This window comes from Parus major, chromosome 13 (genome assembly GCF_001522545.3).
Source record: "Parus major isolate Abel chromosome 13, Parus_major1.1, whole genome shotgun sequence".
Classification (NCBI taxonomy): domain Eukaryota; kingdom Metazoa; phylum Chordata; class Aves; order Passeriformes; family Paridae; genus Parus; species Parus major.
In genome coordinates, this window is record NC_031782.1 from 14,583,206 (window position 1) to 14,600,075 (window position 16,870).

At 38.4% G+C, this 16,870-nt stretch overlaps 1 long non-coding RNA gene across 3 annotated transcripts in view; it reads left to right on the plus strand.

Moving 5' to 3' along the window:
- Positions 1–15,630, plus strand: part of LOC117245099 — a 51,628-nt gene extending 35,998 nt beyond the window's left edge. The window contains exons 4-8 of one of the 3 annotated variants that reach the window (XR_004499321.1): positions 1,156–1,218; positions 12,595–12,706; positions 13,272–13,354; positions 14,142–14,229; positions 14,649–15,630. This is a non-coding gene — a long non-coding RNA (uncharacterized LOC117245099). The remainder of the gene's footprint in view (positions 1–1,155; positions 1,219–12,594; positions 12,707–13,271; positions 13,355–14,141; positions 14,230–14,648) is intronic. The other 2 variants (XR_004499323.1, XR_004499322.1) reach the window with 2 other exon arrangements.
- The last annotated feature ends 1,240 nt before the right edge of the window (positions 15,631–16,870 follow it).

A 16,870-nucleotide genomic window follows, 5' to 3' on the forward strand; every position in this document is an offset into this window, starting at 1 on the left:
CTACAGACTAAAAGTCAGGTATTTATCCCAGGCAATCCATTTGCAATGGGAAAAAAATTTGTCTTCCTGAGGAGGCACAGGCAGAAACTGGGCTGCCACAATAACTCCTGATGAGTAAGAGTTTCCAAATTGAAATGCATCACAAATTCACATCAGGTTATGTTTCTGAGCATATGAGATGAGGAAATAGTTGAGAAACAACAGATCTCCTCCTGCAATTTTTGAAGTCTTCTTTTAAATGTCCTTTGGGATTTGGATACAGTTGAGCATGAGAAAAGTGTACAGCACATTTTCATTCCTTTGAGTTTATGTAGTACAGAGAGCTATAAAAGCAAACAACACCAACAACAAAATTAGCATTCTCTTTCATGTGTTCCTTGAAATTGAAATGGTTGAAGAAAAATCAATGTAGCAGCCACCCACTTACTGTGCCTTAATCACATTAGCAGCATCCCCTTGAACTGGTTTGTGATGGTACTTCTGCAGTGCACCCTGGATCAGAACACACCTCAGAAATCAGCTGCAAAGCTTGTTGTAACCTTGAAGCCATGGAAGAGCTTCCTGAGTGCAGAGTATGGAAGGTTCCTGCTACAGTGAATAGAAATTCCTTATCTGAACATCCCAAATTGTGAGAGTGTCAGAAATCCAGATTAAGCCTCCCATAATGCTACGAATGGAGAAGAAAAAAAGATCTCATAAATATTTTATTTTTTCTTTTAGAAAGCAGCCACAGTCTTCTGCTTCTTCACCTAGTCTGTCTTACAGGCTGAGCCCTATGAAACTGTGACTATTTGAAAAGATTTAAAAGTCACTTGCTCCAGTTCTGCCCTGTTGTCAATTCACCTGTGACCACACCACAAGGTTACAGCAGAAGGAAACGAACCATAATGACATTTGAAGAAGAAATTATATCCATCCAAACATGGCCTTTTTTCCTATCCCAGCTTGTCCATGTTGGTAGAGTAGGCAGCAAAGAAATCTTAGCCTGGATAAGAAATCCAGCAAAAAAAAAACCCAGCTGGATAAATCCTGGTGGTGTTTCATCATCATAGCAAAGTCAGAGTGGGGAAGGGAGAGCTCTGCAGCCAGGCACAAGGTGTGTTAGAAGCTGTGGCAAGGAAACTGTCTGACATTGCTTCTGCATTGTCACTGCAGGGTCACACAACTGCCTGCTCCCCTCCTCACCAAGCCCTAAACAATCTGCTCAGGTTGACAGAGGTAAGAGAACAGTTGTTGAATTATTGCATCTTCTTCATTTCAAAGCAAAATGGTTAGAAAAATTTGAATATTTTAAATGCTTGAAGAAGTAAAGTCAATGTTTGTTTTCCAGCTGATGTCTGGGCAAGTATCTCTGAATTCTGCTGTGTCTAACTACTGAAGTTCCACTTTGGTTAGTTTAAAATGCTTACTTATTCTACAGAGCAAACCCCAAATCTCAAATTTATTAAATAAGACAAACAAGAGAAGTCCTTATCAAGTCCTTGTCAAATATCATTACAAAAACCATAGGAAAACCAACCAGGAAACATCATAAGGAAAGGAAGAAATTGTAGCAGAAAAATAAAATAACCACATTTTCCAGAAACTTATGAAATTTGAGAAATAATTTTTTCCCTGTGAGGGTGGTGAGGCCCTCAGGGTGCCCAGAGAAGCTGCCCCAACCCTGGAAGTGTCCAAGGCCAGGCTGGACAGGGCTTGGAGCAACCTGGGATGGTGGAAGGTGTCCCTGCCCACAGCAGGGGAGTGGAACAAGATGATCTTTAAGGTCCCTTCCAACCCAAACCATTCTGTGATTCAAGTTCTCAGGAGATGTTAATCTGGAAAAACATACAGTAGCTGAGGTCTGTACTAGCCAAAACCCTGGAGATAATATAAGGTGGGGAAAATGTGAGATCAGACTTCAGCTCCTCAACAGCATTTTACTGGTATGTTCCTGCTAACAACCTTGCTCTACCTCAAAGTTCCTTAAGGCGGATGGTTTTGTTCTCCTTGCAGCACAAACTCCAATTTGGAAAAAATGTCCACACATTGGTTTTAGTAGTCACCAATTTTTGAGACAAAGTGTTTTGTTTGCATATGGGTTGTTACAAAATGTGCTTTGTTTTTCATTGTTCTAACTGCCTGCTTGGGAAATCTGTCATTTTAATGAGCAAAGCTTTTCTTTTTCTCCTCCTACTCTTTGGAAAAGACCAAAATCTCACTGATTGCACAGCCATCTTCATGAAAGTGTTGGAGTGAATGCAGTCCAGTGAACACCTAAACAATCTGGTCCAAAGTGCTTCCATATACTGGTGACACCATCAAGGCTCAGACAAACCAGCAGGAGCACTGGAACTGCTAATTGTCAATAATCATGTTACTCAGATTTAATTCCTTCTGAAAACAATGGAATGGCTTCTTCCTAGGCCTATTAAGCAACTTGCCCTTCACATCATGAACTGTTTGCACTTTCCAAAGGTTTTAACTATCTGACAGGTGTGCAGAGCTTTATTTAAAGTGATTTTATGTCACTCCCCAGCTGCTGTATCCTGTAGCCCCTGGGTTACCTGTGACAGATTCATTAATCGGGCAGCTCTACAGAGACAAGGTGGGAATGCTGCAGTGACTTACAATTGAGCTTCACTTTAGACTGAAGTGCATTGGTAGCTGGAAATTTAAATTTTTTATGCATCAGCTGTAATATTTTACTTGCTTATTTTCAGGTTGCCTATTTGCAGCCAAGTAAAATCAAATTTAGGGAGCTTTTAAACCGAAATTTGAACTTATGTATTCAAAGACCTCTAGAGGTGTGCTACACAGAATATTAAAGATGCTTTGTTGCTGCCAATTCTGCTTCCCAGCAGCAAGGAAAGAAGGATTTAATCAAACAAGAGTGCCTGGGCTAAGTGGTAAATCATGCAACACTTCAAAAGTGGACAATGCCAGCCTGGTTAGGCACAGCAGATTCTACACCCGAAGCATTTAAAATGCATTTTATTGCACCAGCAGTTGCCAACAAATCCTTGTTAATGTGATCAAAGTGTTAATGAACAATGACATGAAAGTTGCTTCTGGCAGCTTTTTCAAAGAATGACTGAGGCCAAGCTGCCCAGTAATGTTCAGCAGCTGATAGGCCTTTGTGTCAGAGAAACTGGTAAGAAAAAGGTAATGAAACAACTTTACATGAATCATTTTGGTGAAGTATTTTGACCTTCTTATTTTGGAATGACTGCATGCATGTATTTGTGAATCTCTTTGTGGTACTTTTATTTTTCAGTGGTACAGTTACCAAAACCAAACTTGTAACAGTTAAAAGATGGCCTTCCTGAGAGTACACCCAAGAGATGCTCATAAAACACAGAGTATCAGAAAGCTGATGAATTTTTGCTTCACCAAAGGTTGATTTACAAGAGAGGCTTTGGATTATAGGATTTGTTATATGTACACAATGCACGTTCCCCTGATGAGATATGATGATTAAAGTAAGTCAGAGTAGGATTTTGCACTTCCAGATTCCTCTCTTTGTGATTCTTTATAAACATTTCTTCCACATTTATACTGAAAGTTCTTGCTAGAGGAGAAAGCTATAAAAAGCAAGTACTGAAGCAATATAACCTAGGTGTCATAAAAAACCTGGGCAGTAAAATGTCATAATTTTTCCAGAAAATAAATGCTCTCATGACTTTCAGTGGAGCCCCATTGCTTCCTTTAAATGCTAAGATAGGGTCAGGATGAGAACAGAGCAGCAACACCAAAATGATCTTAAAGTTCAGTGATCACTTATTGGTGTCAACCAAGATACCAAGACCCCAAGTTATGATCAGATGCAGAGCCCATTTATTCTGTGATCTTATTCTCTCTACTTTCTTCCTTGATTTTAGACACACAGATTTTTATGTTCAGTTGCTGAAATAACAATGTACTTCACCCTGCAAGGCCAAACGTTTGGCCATATCCAAATTTTCCCTAAGAAAAATTTTGTACTTCTGATTGAATGACATTTTTGTGGTCTCATGGATTTAGTTCAGAGACAGCTCTTTAGGATCCCTCTAGGTCTCTTTCTGAGGCACAGTAACCTCTGCAGTTCTGTAACAAAAACCTGTAGTTTCATTATAACCATGAACAAGGAGCCAGCAGTGAACAGTTTATTAAGTAGCTCTTCGTTTTTCTTATCATCTCCATTGCAGGAGTGTAAATTCAAAGTAAATATCTTTGAGGAATATTAATTCAAATGACAATTACAAGAGGGGTTTTGTGAATAAAATATTGAAACAAGTACACTCAGAAAAGTTTAATATTTGCACAGGTGAAGAAGTTTTCTATTTCATAGGTTCTTTATTTAGAGCTATCTCTTATAATAGTCAGCAACAAAAAACCTGCATTATTATTCATAAATTGGCAATTGATGTCAGAACATCTTTACTATTTCCACTTTACCTAATTACAGTATATCTCATTTAACTTTGGAAGGAAATTTATAGTGATTTACATGTCCCAGACATGTCAAAAGAGATACTAAGCAGTATTAAGCCCTAAGAAATAATCCTGCTTTATTTCATTCCTTCTGAGGACTGTGCAGAGGAATAATGTGAATAGATTAGGAAATTGGTGTAATACCTGTCAAGTAATGTTATCTGTGAATGTGCACATGAATTCTCCAAAGTTAAACCAACTGTTCTATATCAAATTCTTCAGGTTCTTGAGGAAGGTAGGAACAAAAATAACCTAGTAAATTAGCTTTTACAGCTCCACTTTCAGTGGGCCATTTTTATTTTCTTGGTGTGTACAGAGCCTAATCCAGTGCTTTGTAAACATGTTGTCTCTGGTTGAACCCACAGCACTTTGCTGCAAGGATATTTCTACACTTTCAGTGGGAGCCAAGCAGAAAAGGGGGTAACTTTGGCAGGTTTTTTCAGTCATTCAGGCATTTTAGTCCTTGCAGCCACATCAGAGTGCCTGGATCTGCAAATGTTTGGGGTGCACAGCTTCACATCTACTGCTTTGGGATGTGCTCTCAGCAAAGCTGACTGACCCTGGCAGGGAGTTCACTCCTGCTGCTGCTCAGGGTTGGAACTGAGTAAACTAATTTTGGGGAGCAACTCTTGCCTGGATGCAAAATACAGAAAACAGAGCACCCTTTTATTTAAATGTTTTGCCACACTTCCAGAAAGTATACCTGGGATGTCAAGGGAGAAAGCATCTCAGTGTAAGTTTGTAAAAGTCCAGGAAATTATCATGTCTGCTGCTGAGGGGCAATTAAAGCATCTGCTGGGCTGGAATAGGATATTTTGATTGCAAGTACTTATATAATATGCAATTCTGCACAGGATCCAGACTGTCTGGATTTTAGGCTATCTGTGATGAGGGTAGAAGGTACAGTGTGTAAATATTAATTAACTCTGGATTTCAAACTGAAGAAAAACCTTTTATTGAACCTTTTATTATGTCAGCTGTGCAGTGCCTCCAGCAGAAAACACGTTTTTGTGAGTTTATTGGAGTCAGCACAGAGCTGACACAGGCCCAGAAAGCAGAGGCAGCTGGCATGACAAACATGTCTTACTTTGTAGCTGGTGGTGTCTGGAATCTGTTTCTCACCCTGCTGGAGGAATCACAGGTCCATGATATGCAGGGAAACAAGGAGGTGAGGGCACTGAGAAGGTGCCTGGATTTGTGAGGTAAATACACTGCCAGCTGTTATTAACTCTTGACAGCCACATTCTACTTCATGAAATTCACACACGGTGCTATTTCTTGTCCAGGCAGTTTGAAAATGTTAGGACTGACTTCATGTGCTATTAAATCCAGCTCCTGGAACAGGAAACACCCCCCATTTCTTTGTGCTGTGGTGTTCCAGTGTGTCTGCAGCATCAGTCTGATAACCAAATCACACTCACCATGATTTATCCGGCTTCCAAACTTGCTGGAAAATGAGCACAATAAAAAAGGGTTGTGAAATATTTCTCTGGTTATAAATGTCATTGTTAACAGATCAGAATGCACAGAAATGGGGATTATGTATAACTGTAGACATTCTGCTGCTTTAAAATGTGCTTAATTTGTCATAAAATTATTCTTCTGTGGTTGCAAAGAAACCTAGTAATGTCATAAAAGATTTCACCCATTTAGAGTTTACAAGAGAAATTATCAACTGTCAGACCTGTTCCTGGAACTGTCTTACAAATTCTCATTTTTCTCTTTTTTGAGGAGTTTTGGGTTACTTTTTCTCATACAGCTTCATTGCACATTTTAAATTATTTTTATTAGATAAAAAATGAAAGCAATGGTATATATGTAAAATATATCTGAACAGGACAGCCCCTGAAAAGAAGCAAAATTTTGGCATTAATTTTGATTGACTTTCTTAGCTATTAATCAAGTTTGGTGAAGCAATAGGGTGAAGGGCCTGATTCCCAATTTTGTAAACATAGAATCATAGAATTGTTAAGGAAAGAAAAATTTCTAAGTCCATCAAGCCAAACCATTCCCCCAGCAGTGCCAAGGCCACCACTAAACTGTGTCCCCAAGTGCCACATCTGTTTGTCTGTTAAATCTCTCCAGGGACAGTGACAGGTTTTAGTCTTTGAGGCTACATAGCTGCCACAAAATGATCAGAGTTAATCACTGATTAACTTCTGTCATAGCTACTTCAGAGCAGTCTTGCTCCTAGTTGGAAAACTGTTAAATTCTAGTTGAAATAACTGATTTCACACATTCTCCCTTCTGCTAAAAGAATCTGAACATACTCCAGTATTTCAGTTTGCTAATTTGATTCAGAACATAATGCAACTTTTCCATATCTGCACATGCAGCAGTGCAGCTCACCCAGGTACACACCTGGTGGGTTTTGTGCAGACACAGCCAGGACATGCAAACATGAGGTTTCCCACAAGATAAATGCACAGGCCAGAGATGAAGACCAGTCAACTTCAGTAAGAGAAAGTCCAGCTCTCTCAGCTGTCACTGTCATCAGCAGAAAGGAAAGGGCTTCCTTGGGAGTCGTTTGAATATGCCTGAATTCCCTCCTGTGGGTGGCACTGGGAGGGACAATCACTGACAGTGCAGAATGTGAGCAACTTCTGTGTGTGTTTGTATTCCTTCCCCCTGCTCCAGCCTTTCCCCGGGATCACAGCATCCCTGAGGATGAAGCTAACACCATGTGCTTTTAAGGCAGTGGCATTAATTATCTGACATCTCTTAGATCCTTGTCATTGTCACATTTGGGTTGAATCACCAACCTTTTCAGGCAGGCATGTTCTGCTTTCTGCTTCCTTTGCCTAGCACGCTTTGATTGTGGGAACGAGGGCATCTAGTGGCTTCTCTCTTGTTGCTCTCCAGTTCCACCTTTCCATCTTCTAGAGACTGTAATACTGAGAGTGTGTGAGGCAGAATTTGTGACACAGTTTATTTATAGAGTATGAATAGTATTGCAAGAATGAAGTCTTTATTTTTGAAATAAAGAATTTGCAAAGCCTTAGTGACGGGGAAATGCTCTGACAGCCAAGACAGGAATTGGTTCAGGATATTTTGTTGTGCCTCCTCCTGGCCATGTCATGAGTTAAAAATAAGTCTTCTAATAAAGCAACAGAAGTAATCAAGCCTGTAATTTCAAAATGATAATACCATTTTCCTGAGGAGAATTAAATTCTTTTGTTCAGTTCTCATTTCTGACCTCTAATGTTTATAGGGCATTTCATGTAGTTATGTTTGCAAGCTGGTGGATGAAAAATAATGTGGATAATTACAATAGAAGCAGCTAACAGAAGCTGTAATATCGTGTCTCTAACCATTATGGTTTATGGTATTCAATTCATTTAAATGAAGAAGGGCTAATTTGCAGTGTAGCAAATGATAAACTTGACTTACTGGTATTAGCAGTCTTATTTTATTTCTCCCTGCAGTATTTCAGGCACTGTGTTGTTACTGCTATAAAAATCTAGGAAGATAAAAAAGCAATGGTGAATTATCTGTTAAAAACAGAGCTGTGAAGGCCTCTGTCAAAAGGCTCAGCACTTTCCAAAAGACAAACTGGATTCACTGGTTTCTTACGATCTGGAGAGAATTTCACAATTCCTTGCTTTATAAACTTAGTTTCCCCAGGTAGATGAACAAAATCTTTTTAAATGGCACCTGGTGTGAAAGGTTGTAGAGAAACAGATGTGAGTGGCCATGAGAACTAGAAGCAGACACAGTTCTGTGGCTCTAGACAGCTGCTTGTGAACAAGTAAAGCTTCACAATTCAAGCCCTGGGTAATTTCAATGGTTTTATGATGAGCTGAGAAAATATTTGATAGCATCAGAAATCGGATGTATCTGAATTTCTTTAAAAAACACTGCAAGACCAGTCGTGCTCCCAAATTCCAGTGGCTCAGACCTTGCATGCCAAGCTTTCACCAGGAGCTCTCCCTTTCCATAATATTTAGACTATGAAGAAAGCAGAAATATTTGTGAATCTTCCCAGGTTCCATTAAAAATAATATTTATGATTAATTGTCCAAATTATCCCACCAGAACCTAATTGATTTTACTATTTATATTTTAAGAAACTCCACACTTATTTACCTGACTAAAAAAACTGAGAAGCACAAGTGTTATTATATATGACTGAGCTGCAGGAAATATACCTTTATTTTTGCATAAAAGATATTTATACCAACTAAGCAGCTTCAACACACAATCCCATCTGTATTAGCAAGAGATGTGCACACATCTTCAGTTATTGAATATACTAATTTTAACAGGCCATATAATTACCTTAAATACTACATTTAAGAACCACATCAAAACTATACTTCAGAACCTATTACAAATATTTTATATACATATTACTACACATAACAAAACTTTCTAAATCTCCAGGTGGTCACCTTCCAGGCTATCTACAAAGCATAAGCTTATGCTATTTATTGTTTAAAAATAATTACATTTCTTTTGTGAAAGGCTGCAGTGGTTTTCATTCTGTAGGTGCAACACTAGTGGTTTTAATATTTTCTTAATCAAGTATTACTAAAACATTCTCAGACAATTGTATTATGTGTTACATAATGCAACATCACGTGCTACGTAATTTCTTGAAGTTTGCTGGCTGAAAACTTAAGCAAACAGGTTTTACCTATTTACTATTACATTATACTTCATATAAACTATAACATTATACTTCACCTATTAACTGTAACAGGTTTCACTTATTATACTATGCCACAAATATATATTTTAACTCGGGGTTTACTCTTCCTATTTCACGAGCATGTTTTAAGGCAAGGCCATTTGCTTAGCACTCTTTTCCACCTACCACTCTTTGCCTCAGCTACTTGGACTGTAACTTTTAAAGGCAAAGTCTGACTTTTGCTTTACTGTCTTTCTACCATCATCTGGTCAGGCTTTTCTTGGCCTTCAGCATTTACCAGCTTTCATCACTTAAAATTTGCTCCAGAGCTTATGAAGAACATTATTTTACCAGAAATTACTGTCATTTGCCAAGGCTCCATGGTATTTGTTTCTATTTGACTTTCCTTGCAATCTGGATTAAAATTTTTTATACTCAGGCGATGATAAAAAATCAGTTTCTCTTTTGTCAAAGCTTTTCATGTGAAAGTTTAATAACATGCATTGAAACTTTAAACTCTCCTATTAGACCCGCTAGGGAATTTTTTATGAAAGCTAAAGCCTTCACAGTAACAGCAAATGGTATTATTTTCAGTAAAACTTTACAAGGCACTTGAGGATATGGTTTAAGGATGGTTATGGTGGTAGATGGCAGGATTAGATGAACCTGAAGGTCTCTTTCAACCTTGGTGATTCTGTGATTTCCTTATGTCTCACCTATTACTGAAGTGGCATAAATATGACTTCCTTAAAAGACAGATTCTCTAAATGTTTATTAAGCTGCTCACTAAAATATTGAAGTCAATACATTTTTTTCTACTTCCCACTAGAACAATTTCTTTAAAACCTTTGTAACCATAAGATACAAGATTGTGGTTTCTTTCTTTCTACTTCATCTCATATTACACTGGAAAATTCTTTTGTATATCCTTTGTTTTCAAACTCCCCTGTCCAGTGGTTATGTATTTAACTGCTTTATTTTGTCTCAAGTTATATTTAAGGTAATTTTACTGCAGAGGTGAGGAAGGCAGAGTGAGCTGCCTGTTTTAGGTGCCTGCAGAGCTTGCTCATTCTCATCATAACTGTAATTCTGCATCCTGTAATATATTTGTAGTCTTCCTGATCTTTTCCCCTCCTTAGAGAACTGGTTTGGTAGTAATTCTGTCTTTATCAGGGATTCATAAAAGTGTCTGAACAGTTTCACCTGCCACAACTGAATGTGGTATCTGAAAGCCTCCGGGGACAGGGAGGTTTTGTGTGTAAAGTGCCACACATTGGCCAGAGCAGCCCGTGATTAAAGAGCTTTGGGGATCTTTGCACATAAACCTGTGGGTTTACTTCAGGCAAAGAGCAAACTGCAGCTCATAAACTGAAATGCTGATGTGAAATTGCCAGCAACACCTACGAGGATGCTCCTCACAGAGATCTAACTTAATAATTTAAACCTGTAATTTCAGAGTTTCAGTTTGAAATAGTGCCTTATAAAGAAAATCCAGAAAGTGGTTCTGTTCCAAGTAAAATCAGGTATAGAAATTAAATATCTCTTACTCTGTTGTTTTTTTTTTCAAATGTCATGTATAGTCAATCTCCTGCACTGTTGGTCACCTTGCTGGTTAAAATCTCACATTTTTGAAGATTATTTATAGAAAGGCCCTGCTTTTAAGAACCACTCTATTTGGTTTGTCCAATTGATTCTGGAAACTCAATTTATTGTACATATTTTGAATCTAAATTTTCTGGTCATTACAATATCCTGGTTTTCCTTATACTGTTAGTTTACAGAAGAATTTAAATACAGTGGGAATGATTATTTATAGGATGTGCAAAAAACATCCGAATGTAGAAAGTAAACTGACAGAAACAGGGCTTTATCAGTTGGAGCAGTCTGCTTTACAGGTTAGTGAAGCAAATAACTGCTTTTTCTACCAACTCAAATATTTTCAGGACCTTGCTAGGATACCATTTTGCTTTTCTGTATCTATATAAACTTTTGTAGGTTCTTTTGTATTTTGAAAATACCTAAAATCAGCTTGTATATTCTTTGGTACACAGCTCTATTTTGTGTTCTACCAGCAAAATCAGCAACTTCAGCTGGACTTTTTCCTTCGGGCCACAGAAAAGGCACAGTTAACTTGTTTGCACTGGGGTGCTGGTGAGAGGTTGTAAACCGAAAGGGTGTAGTACAGGAATTAGTGCATGTGTGAAGGGTTTCCTGCTCTGCATTTCTCATCTCCAGAAAGCCCCACAGTGGAAGCAGCATATCATGTTTTCTGTTTGAATCACAGTTCAATTCTGCCATACCAGATTGTGTTGCTCTGAGCTGCAATTCAGTCCTAAACCAATACACTTAGAATACTTTGTTTTAAAGAAGAAATACCATGAAAGCACATCCCAAGCACACCCTGTCCATCTGTTCTCTACTGCACATCCAAGTAATTCCACTGTCCTCTGAGATGCTGGTTATTCCTTCTCCACTGGTGCCAAACAGTGAGTTGAAAATACAGATGAATGCTGAGCAGCAGGAAAAGTGGTTCCAGTAAATTAAAGAAAAGTGCTGACAGCCATTCCTCTGCTTGGTGTCCCTGCCTTTCGGTACTACAGCACAGCCTGGGGAAGAAATGAGCAGTTCCCAAGCCCAGGTCATTAGTTAGCAGTTTTGTTGATTCCAACTCAAATCAGGTATGTGCTTTTGAGGGCAGTGGTTATTTCTAAATTAACACTGAGAACGGATAAACGTGTCTAGCTCTGACTTCCTTAAATTCAAATTCATCATTAAGCTTTGCTCAAATAGCGTAACTTACTTCACTGCATATACATTTGAATTGCTGACAAAAAGGAGCCGACTGTTTGTGAATTAGCTGCTGCAATCGCAATTAGCTCTCCGCGGGCAGGGCCTCAAAGGCCAGCAGGAATTCATGTGCCATTCACCACCCCCCGCTGACCCCTCAGGCCTCTCTTCTCCATTTCTCCTTCAGCTCTTGCAGCATTTGCAGTTACTTTTTACCACCCACTCCTAAAATTGTGACTCTCCCGGGACTCTTGTAACCCACTGACCTCTCATGTGCTGGAACAGGGACAAACAGTGGGGTTTTCCTTGCTGAGGGGAGCGGGAGGCAGCGAAGCCGTGCCCGGGGGGTGAGCCCCAGCCCCGCTGCGGGGTCAGAGCGGTGCCTCGCTGCTGGGGGAAAGGGCCGTGCTCCTGCTGCCTGCACTCTCCTCAGCACCTGCAAGTGCTCCAGCTCAGCTTGGACAGGGCTTACAGCAGCCCTCTGTGGTGACTTCCAACATAACTCGTATTTCAGCTCATTTTGGAGAAGTTTTGGAGGACTGGCTCCCGTGCAGGGCAGTGACCCACAGGAGCCCAAAGGAGTCGTGGCCTCCCTGAGGCCTTTTTGGAGGGCACTCAGAGGGGCACACACTGACTGTCTGCCCCAGAGCTGAGCCACTTCTGCCTCAGGTTATTGCACCCCAGGGTGAAATAAACCTCCTTCCCTTTTTTCTCCCCTTTTTTAGTGTCGAAACAGCTTTCCAGTGACTGTCACACGCTTCAGCTTGCCCGAAGGTGTCCTGACTTGTTAGGAGAGAGAAGCAGGAGGAATGGAAGAAGAACAAGCCCAGGGATCTGGTATTTAATCTCAGCTCTGTTACTGACTAGCAGACAGTGCCAAAAGAATGTTTTAAAAGTTCCAAATCTAATGTTTTAAATGTAAGAATGTTCTCTTAAAGAACCCCAGATCATCGGAGGGAGATGCACCACCATAAACAGTCGACACATTTGTTTGTGTGTACTTTAGCTTTTCCTTCCATAAATCCATGTTAGAAACCAATTGAAATGTCTTTTTAGATCTCTCAGAAAGCTTTCAGTTAAAAAAGTACAGGAATATGTTTGAGGAATTCTTCATCGCCGTTATGTATACACATATTCACTGTTAGTAATTCCACTTTGAACTCCTGAAAAAATTCTGAAACGCTGTCCCTAAAAGAAAGTAAAGTAAATAAAATCCAAGCTTTTTATTCTTCCTCAAGAAGAACTAGAACTGTTTGACCTCTTAGACTCTACTTTCAAACACTAATGAAAGTAATGGCTAATTGTTATGTTTTTAAATGTTATTATATATTTTATGTGAGATACATACATTTATGTATTTTATACTTAGTAATCCCTAGTAATTTGGAGGTTGTCTTTTTAGAAGCCTCAGCCATGACTGCTGAACTCAACACAAAGCCACTGACTGAAGGGAAAAGAGACTCAGACAAAGAATCTATGTTAAAAGTATGTTAATTTTCTTGGTCATGCTTCTTAATGTGCTGAGATTTTCTACATAAGGAACATTATTTATGAATCACTCAGAGTTTTCCAGATTCTATTTTTAGAATTTCTGAGTTATAAGTAGAGAGCTTATAACTAGGCCAGAAATTGTGCTATGTGCACTTCTCTGAAGTTTTTCATAAGGAAAAAATTCCTAAAGAGGAGTGGAGTACACATTTGAAATTTCAAATTATACTTCATTGCAAATGGTTAATAATCTTAATTGGGTCTAGATTTCTGTTGGTTTTTAATTAAATTTAAAGGCAGGAAATATGATTTCTAAAGTAGACAAGATATTGATTATAAACTGATTACAAGTGTTTCTGGGTTGTTTAGTCAGGTTCATTAACACTCAGTGTTAATAGTGACCAGTTACTGTCACTGTAGCTCCATCTTGTGGCTGAATTATTATTCTCAATTAATTTTCGATTCTGTAGGAAAAGGTCAAAAACAAACATGAAAAACGACGAGGAGAGGAATTCAGGGGTCTGATTAATTTCACTGCAGTTGTTTCTATAATAAAAAAGTGACAGGAAAAAGACAACCCAACCCTAAGTGCTTTTTAGTGCTCACCTTCCATAGCTGTAATTTGCCATGTCTAAGAGGCTAATTATAAACTGGGAGAAGTTTTAATAAAATATTATTTAAGAAAATGAAAGAAAAAATGTCAAGAGTATTATGATTACCTGTATCAATGAGTTTATGAATCATACATACCCTCCCAATCATGTTTTGTTCCTATTTTGTACAGGTGATCAAAAATTCTGATGGACAGTTTAACCTTGAGGCTGCAATTAAAAATGTTGATACAATGGCCAATGAACTTAAGAAAATAAATGGTAATTCTGACTTCACCATCCAGTTAAACAAAGATATTCTTCTAAGAGTGTGCAGTCCTGAATGGCCTGGTTTTCTGTTTCAGACAACTGGGTTTTAATGTAGTGAAGCAATAGCTTTGCTCTTGTGTTTTGAAAAATTAATGGAACAGTAGTTAGAGAGCAATAAAATCATGTTAACCATGGGAAACACCTGTAAGGTGACCAGTCATTCCTTTCCAGGAACACTGAGTCTTCTAATGCAAATATTTCTAACATGCTAACACCAACTGAATTTAGCTGTCTTGAAGTAAGTGAAACAAGGCAACCCTTCAACTTTTTGAGTGAGTTGATAGATGAACACTAAAACAATGCTGTCTGTAGATTACCATTCACTGTCATTCAGTAAATATCATGCTGATACACTGACCTTTGTCTTCCAGTGGAAAGCCAGCTACTGCTTTGTGACCTGATTTTGAATTTCAACCATCCTGTGAAGGCCAAAGATTTAAGAGAAGCTGAAGAAAAGACTTGGAGTTTGACAGATTAAGTAACATCCATTTTTATGTATTGTCTTCTATTAATGCTGATGAAACTGCTGCTTTTTCTTCTTTCTTCTTCATCTTCCTTCTTTTAATTAAGTTTGGACTGTTCAATGATAGCATGGTTTCCTGCAGTTAAACTATTTTTATTTTAAGCTTAACATGTGAAATGGAAAAAAAGAGTAGGTTATTGGTTCTGAGAGGGGTTTTTCAACCCACATTTCCCAAATTAAGCCCACTAGGACTGGAAAGACTGATGTAATTAATTAAAAAGGTTAAGACACTGGGCATGAAGTTTTTTCAGGTGATTTTCTCCTTTTAAACAGAGACATGTTGGAACAGTAACAAAAGATTTGAAATTTGCTTCAAGTCACTGCTCTCTTATCTCAGTTGTGCTCAGAGAAACAGAAAGAAAGAAATAAACTATCAGTGAAGGAGGAACTGCAACTTGTGTTTTGAGCTGCCTTCCTCATCTTAAAAATATTGCTGAGGAAGGGGTCAAGGAGCAGATTATTTCTGGAAAACTAAAAGTACTTTCCATTCTAGTTTCTGTAATGACTCTCTAATGCAACTAGCTACAAAAATAGGGTAGACTTTGTGGTTTCAATGCTCTGTCCTGCAATCTTCTTGGCCCAACATTTGCACAGCCACTGCTTTCATGTAGTTCATTGCAATTAATATTCAATCACACTTTACTTATGAACATGTTTGAATGTTGAGATGTATTTTTATTCTTACACCAAATATCTTTCTCTGAATAATCAAATAGAGATTTATTCTACTTTAAAAAATATGCAGTGTTAGAATTTATTATGCTGGTTTATATTTTCTTTCTCCTTCACTGGTGAGATGGTTTAAAATTAATAAAACAAAGTCCATAGGAGGTGTTTCTAGGTTGTCAGATTTTTCAGGGCAGGGCAATGGAACAGAATTACAGTTCACAAGAGTCAGTGGTGATATGGGGGATGTTGTTCTAAATTTTAACAGTTTTTGAAAAAGACATATTTGAAGTGACTTTTTGTTCATCAGATTAGGAGACAACTTTTAAAAATATTGGGCTAGAAGCAGCTTTTGTCAGCTGAAGAATTTTTTTAATTTTATTTTTCATCTTTATTTTTGGACTCATAGTTGCATGGAAATGAACTTTGCTAGCTTTGAATTCCAGCTCTTACCCAAACATCTTAGAAAGTAACATCTACAAAACATATTTCTATAAGAAAAACTGTTTATGAAATCTGATTATGTTATCTGGGAAGCTTTACCAATTATATGAAAGGTATTTTCTACCTTGAATTTTGGTTCCAGTGTTTTAACTGATACAGACACAATAGCTTTAAATGAGAAAAAGTGTGATAATGTCATAATTATCAAACCAAGGTCTTGTCAGAACACAGAGGAAATTAAAACCCAAGGCAAAAGGTTGGATAAATTCCACTTAACAGAGGTGAGGGAAAACTCTTGATACTGGCTGCTTCAGTGTTCCTCAGCTGCAACTTGTATTTCTGAACTGAGTCCCTTTTTTTTTCTTTAAAACACCCAGTAAAACAGAAAGCAGTTGTGCAAGAGGAACTAGGTTTGGCCTGACTGTGTGTGCTTTCTAAGAGATTGGGGGGGTTCTGCCACTTAAGGATCACATGATGATATTTTTTGTTGATGTGCTCTCTGTAAAAATGCAGTTGCTTGATTCAGTCAGAAAGACACAGCTGAAGAGAGATCTGTGTGGGAAAATATCTTTTCTGAGTGAGGTTAGAGAATTCTAGGAAATAGAAGGTTCCAGTTGTGGGCTGAGGCATGGAATCCCCAGTGCTGTGGCAGAGATGGTGTGCTGTCTGTGGGTGTGGTGTTTTCCTGCAAAAGTGGGAACAGTTTCACAGCTGAGTAACCAGACACAGACAGGATCCTGCATTTCCAGGGTTGGAGGGGTTCTGGTGCCACTGAAACCAGTGTGTCTTTCAGATCTCAGCTGATCTTTTCATAGAAGTGAGCAGAGGTAGATTGATTTATTTATTGAGGAAAAATTGGCTTTTATCTTGTCTACTCCTCACCTTTGACAACGTTTGGGTCTACTCTGTATTCACTTCAAATAACAAAATTGCTGTTGCCATTCTGATCCAAAAGAAGAG